Source organism: Triticum urartu, chromosome 7 (assembly GCF_003073215.2).
Source record: "Triticum urartu cultivar G1812 chromosome 7, Tu2.1, whole genome shotgun sequence".
Lineage (NCBI taxonomy): Eukaryota > Viridiplantae > Streptophyta > Magnoliopsida > Poales > Poaceae > Triticum > Triticum urartu.
This window is the reverse complement of record NC_053028.1, coordinates 53,981,883-53,988,617: the sequence shown is the minus strand read 5'-3', so window position 1 is coordinate 53,988,617 and position 6,735 is coordinate 53,981,883.

Here is a 6,735-nt window from a genome sequence, read left to right as displayed (position 1 = left end):
TATTCGTTGTTTCAATCATTCCGGTGGTTCATTGAAGACCTTCTCAAGTTTGCTCCATATCTATCTTAATCTGTTCTATGAGAATAAGTAGTGTGCCAAATCCATTGTTTATCATCAATTTAATTGATGAAGGATAACCATAATGTAATTCTCATTCTTATTTCATCGAGCGAATTCAATTCCTTATTCTGGAGGTTCATCAAATTCGTGGTTTCACTTGATTCATCTTTCTTTTCCCGGAGATCCAAGCTCTCGCAATTATATCACCACGAAGCTCCATCTAAATCATCGCAAGGTTTCACCTTGTATTTTCAACTTCTCTTTCTTTCGTTTGATCATTCTTTTGTTTACCGGAGTTCTTCATGGAGGTTCTTCATGATGGGTTCATCAAGGATTTAATTCCTTCTCGAAGTGTTCATCGACATTCTTTTCTAAGAAGCTCAAGCTTTCTTCATATTGTAATCCGGAGTGCATTTCTTTCTACCGTATCTTTGGAGGTGGTTTTACATCATTCTTGGTAATTTGAGTTCATGTTTCACATGTTATTAAGAATGAGGTATTTTTAAATCCATCAATCTCTTCTCTGGAGTTATCTTGGGTTGTATTTCACCAAAGCCTTTCCTAAGGATTGTTGCTAGTTATGGTGCTTATAAATGACCCAAGTTCTTCATTTATCCTCCCGGTGAAATAAGTTTCTCGTCCCCTTGTTCTTACCAATCCAATTCTTTTTCCGTGAGTGGCAGAATTTCATCTCATAGTTTTGAGTTGTTCTCCATAAGCCCACTTCAAGCTTACTCTTTTCGTTGTTGGTTTTTTCCAACAACTCCGTTCGACCCTTCTCTTAAGGATGCATTTTCAATCTCTTTTGTGGCAGAAGCTGGCATTTTCTTCTCCATTCCTTTCTTTCAATTATCTATCTTCTATTCTTTCGTTCCGGAGGCATTGCGATGTTGTTATTTTCACCCATCATCTCGTTTTGTCAAAGATCATGTTCTTTTCATGCCTATCCATTTAACCGGAGTGTTGTGCCCTTTCGCTCAAGTTCTTTTCATTTTATCAAGTCTTTCATCTCTTTCCAACCGGAGTGCTGTCCGAATTTGCTCTTCCATGTTTTCCTCTTCCCTACCGGAGTGCTTTCAACTTCATTCATCTCCGTTGTATTCTTTTCTCGATATGGATTAACCTCTTCAAGGTTCCTTGGCTTCACTCGTTTGTCAAAGAAGCAACTTAGTTTTACCTCTTCTCTTTCTCTTCCGTTTTTCCCTCCGGTGCCATTCTAGATCTTGGGACGAGATCCTCTCGTAGTGGTGGAGTGTTGTAACGCCCCGAGACCGATGTGCCAGGTGTCTTCGAGTTATTCGTTGTTGTTGCCTTGTCATTCGCTTGCGTGTTGCATCTTGTCATGTCATCATATGCATTGCATCATCATGTTTTCAAAACTTGCATCCGTCCCGGCCTCCTCGTTCTCTCCGTTGTCCGTTCTGAGCCCAGACACACTTGCACGCGCCCGCGGCATGTCCGAAATAGTATTTTATAAGTGGCTGGAAAATGTTCTCGGAATGGGATGAAAGTTTGCGTGCGGTCTTATTATAGTGTAGATAGACCGCCTGTCAAGTTTCATCGTGTTCGGAGTCCGTTTGACACCCCGACGGATAACTATAGCGGCAATATAGTCGGTCAAATCGTCGGACGCTTTCGGTCTCCGGAAACAGTCGCCGGGCCTCTCCTTTTCTCTCTTCTTAGACCTTTGCCTTCTGCACTACCTCTCACCGCCAGGTCCTACCTAACCTCTCTCGTCAACCCGTGGACCTCCTCACGTGTGCGTCCGAAATTGTCCCGGACCCGACCCGGGCAGTCGTCACCGTTGGATCCGGATCATCCCCAAACGTCTACAAAACGTCACCGTTTTCTTATTTGGACTCCCTAGCTATTTTTTTCGCGACCGTCCGATTACGATCAGAGGGACGAGTTAGCCCCTAAACTTCCCCTCTTTTCCTTATATAAAAACTCCCTAGTCTAAATTTGGACAAACCCTAAATTCTAGGCTGTTTGTCCCCCCTAGCCACCGCCACCTACAGCCTTCCCCCTCCTCGGATCAGCCGCATCTACCCACTCGCCTCGCACTTTGGGATCCTCCCAAATCCATCCCGGGCCAATCATCATCTCCCCTCGATCCATCCATCCAACCACACCGCAGCCAGCCACCTTGCGGCGCCCTCTCCCTCGAGCTCCAACGGAACCGCACCACCAGGACCCCAGCGGGCTCAAGCCCCTGCGCCGTGCTCCTTCCCGAGCCGGAGCTCCTGCCTCGACCTCACCTCCACCTCGTCGCGCCGGCGACTCGTCACGCCACTGCCTCCTCTGCTTCAGGCCACCGCGTCGGTCACCGGATCCGAACCCAGACGCCTCCCTCACCCGCTCCCGCGTCTGGTCGCCGTCGATCCTCGCCTGCATCGCATCGCCAAGTCCTCTGCTTCATCCAGGACAAGTGCGCCTGTCTCCGTCGCCCGAACTAGCAGCAGCTTCAGCCCGTTCCTGGCCAGATCCGCCGTCCCGGAGTCCCGCGCCCATGCCGGACCTCCTCTGCTTCGCCTTGGTCCCTACATAGCCTCCCCGCGCCCTGGAGTCCATGCCCGCCTGCACAGTTGCCGCCTCCGTTCGAGAGGAGGAAGACGCGGTCGACGCTCGCGTTGACTGCGCCTCGCACATGAGCTACCGCTAGATGCGCCCCAAGGCCCAGCTCCCGGCCCAGCCGCTGGCCAGATCCGGCCCAGCGAGGTGAGGACGCGCCCAGCCTCCCCTGTGCACTGTTGGGCCAGCCAGCAGATTCGGCCCAGTGTGTTTTTTTTCCAGATCTGTGTTTTTGTCCAATTATCCAGAGTATTATAGTTTTACAGAAAAGACCCTCATGTTCATGCATATAATAACTCACAATTCGTGCATCGGATAAAAATGATTTATATATGAAACATGCTCAGAATTTTGTCTAGTTTAATAATATGCCAATTTCTTGCCATGTTAAAATGTTTAAAATGATGTTTGCATTATTTTGCTCCTATAACTTGCTAAAATGATTTATTTCATAACTAAATAACCGTAGCTCGGTTTCTAATAAACTTTATATGTAAATGGGGTAGAATTTTGCCTAGTTTAACATGGTGGCATCTCTTTGCATGTTTAACAACTCTAAAATTGTGTTTAGGGCAGAACATTACCAAACCTAATATATGCATATGGGGACTTACCGGAATTGTTGTTCGTTGTTTCCGGCCTCATTTAACCTTGACTAGATAGGTAGTTTACATTTGTTTCACCTCTTGCCATGTTAATCAACATTTAATATTGTTGGGTACATAAAAAAGATCGAACTAAATACGTTATGTGGTGTTTTGGCAATATGCAACTCCGTTGCATATTGTGCTCCACTTAATTTGTAGTATTGTTTGTGCACTTTGCCATGCCATGCATAATTAAACCGGACATGCATCATACTTGGTTGTGCATCTTGCCATGTTTATGTGATGGTTGTTTACCATGTTGTTTGCTTCTTTCCGGTGTTGCTTCTTCGGGTTGGTTCCGATAACGTCGCGTTTGTGAGGAACCGTTCGACTACGTCTGTTTGTCTTCTTCATGGACTCGTTCTTCTTCCTTGCGGGATTTCAGGCAAGATGATCATACCCTCGAAATCACTTCTATCTTTGCTTGCTTAGTTGCTCGCTCTTTTGCTATGCCTATGCCGCGATACCTACCACTTGCTTATCATGCCTCCCATATTGTGAACCAAGCCTCTAACCCACCTTGTCCTAGCAAACCGTTGTTTGGCTATGTTACCGCTTTGCTCAGCCCCTTTTATAGCGTTGTTAGTTGCAGGTGAAGATTGAAGTTTGTTCCTTGTTGGAACATGGAGATGTTGTTCCTTGTTGGAACATGGAGATGTTGTTCCTTGTTGGAACATGTTTACTTGTTGGGTTATCACTATATATCTTATTTAATTAATGCATCTATATACTTGGTAAAGGGTGGAAGGCTCGGCCTTATGCCTTGTGTTTTGTTCCACTCTTGCCGCCCTAGTTTCCGTCATATCGGTGTTATGCTCCCGGATTTTGCGTTCCTTACGCGGTTGGGCTATTATGGGAACCCCTTGACAGTTCGCCTTAAGTAAAGCTCTTCCAGCAATGCCCAACATTGGTTTTACCATTTTCCAACTAGCCTTTTCTTTTCCCTTGGGAGTCGCGCTCCTAAGGGTCATCATTATTTTACCCCCCCGGGCCGGTGCTCCTCTGAGTGTTGGTCCAACTTGTCAGCCGCCGGTGGCCACCAGGGGCAACTCTGGGCTGGCCTACCGGAAGTTTGGACGATCCGGTGTGCCCTGAGAAAGAGATATGTGCAGGTCCTATCGGGATTTGTCGGCACATTCGGGCGGTGTTACTGGTTTAGTTTTACCCTGTCCAAATGTCTTGTTGTACCGGGATACCGAGTCTGATCGGAATGTCTCGGGAGGAGGTCTATTCCTTCGTTGACCGTAAGAGCTTGTGATGGGCTAAGTTGGGACACCCCTGCAGGGATTTGAACTTTCGAAAGCCGTGCCCGCGGTTATGGGCAGATGGGAATTTGTTAATGTCCGGTTGTAGAAAACCTGATGTTGACCTTAATTAAAATGAACCAACAGCGTGTGTTACCATGATGGTCTCTTTCCGGCGGAGTCCGAGAAGTGAACACAATGTTGGAGTTATGCTTGACGTAGGTTGTTATAGGATCACTTCTTGATCATACTTTTATGGATCGTGCTTTTCCTTCTCTTCTCGCTCTCATTTGCGTATGTTAGCCACCATATATGCTAGTCGCTTGCTGCAGCTCCACCTCATACCTTTACCTTACCCATAAGCTTAAATAGTCTTGATCGCGAGGGTGCGAGATTACTGAGTCCCCGTGACTCACAGATACTTCCAAAAACCAGTTTGCAGGTGCCGATGTTACCGAGCAGGTGACGCAACCAAGCTCAAGGAGGAGCTCGATGAAGATCTTGTCCTTTATGTTGTTTCGTTCTAGTTGTTCAGTAGTGGGGCCCAGTTGGGGTCGATCGGGGACCGTGTCGCATTTGGGGTTCTTCTTTTATTTTGGTTCCGTAGTCGGACCTTGATTGTATCTGTTTGATGTAATGCTTTATTCATGTAATTGTGTGAAGTGGCGATTGTAAGCCAACTATGTATCTCTTTCCCTTATGTATTACATGGGTTGTGTGAAGATTACCTCACTTGCGACATTGCTTTCAATGCGGTTATGCCTCTAAGTTGTGCTTCGACACGTGGGAGATATAGCCGCATCGAGGGCGTTACACTGAGTCATTTTACCACCTCTAGTCACAACTCTAACAGCATTATCATTCTTCTTACTATTTAATTCATTGAGCAAATCATTTTGAGCTTTAAGTACTTGTTCTACTTGAGTGGTAACCATAGAAGCATGTTTACTAATAAGTTTAAGTTCACCTTTAACACTAGCCATATAATCACTCAAGTGTTCAATCATATAAGCATTATGTTTCAATTGTCTACCGACATAAGCACTGAAGTTTTCTTGTTTAACAATAAAATTATCAAACTCATCTAAGCATTGGCTAGCAGACTTAATAGGCGGGATTTCAGCTTTATCATATCTATAGAGAGAATTTACCTTTACTACCTGTGTGGGGTTATCAAGACCGTGTGTTTCTTCAACAAGCGGCAAATTAAGACCATGTACTTCTTCAATAGGAGGTAAATTCTTAACATCTTCAGCTTTAATACCTTTTTCTTTCATAGATTTATGTGCCTCTTGCATATCTTCAGGACTGAGAAATAGAATACCCCTTTTCTTCAGAGTTGGCTTAGGAGTTGGTTCAGGAAGTGTCCAATTATTTTCATTAGTCAACATATTATTCAATAGAATTTCAGCTTGATCAACAGTTCTTTCCCCGAAAACACAACCAGCACAACTATCCAGGTAATCTCTGGAAGCATCGGTTAGTCCATTATAAAAGATATCAAGTATTTCATTTTTCTTGAGAGGATGATCAGGCAAAGCATTAAGTAATTGGAGAAGCCTCCCCCAAGCTTGTGGGAGACTCTCTTCTTCAATTTGCACAAAATTATATATTTACCTTAAAGCAGCTTGTTTCTTATGAGCGGGGAAATACTTAGCAGAGAAGTAATAAATCATATCCTGGGGACTACGCATGCAACCAGGATCAAGAGAATTAAACCATGTCTTAGCATCACCCTTTAATGAGAACGGAAATAATTTAAGAATATAAGAGTAGCGAGTTTTCTCATCATTAGTGAACAGGGTAGCTATATCATTTAATTTAGTAAGATGTGCCACAACAGTTTCAGATTCATAGCCATAAGAAGGATCAGATTCAACCAAAGTAATTATCTCAGGATCAACTGAGAAATCATAATCCTTATCAGTAATAAAGATAGGTGAAGTAGCATAAGCAGGATCATATTTCATTCTAGCATTCAAAGACTTTTCTTTAAGCTTAGCTAATAATTTCTTAAGATCACTTCTATCATTGTAGGCAAGAAAGTCTCTAGCAGTTTCTTCATCCATAACATAACCTTCAGGAACAATAGGCAATTCATATCTAGGGGGAGAATCTTCATCATCACTTCCATCAATATTATCAGTTTCAATAATTTCATTCTCTCTAGCCCTAGCAAGTTGTTCATCAAAAAATTCACCTAGTGGCACAGT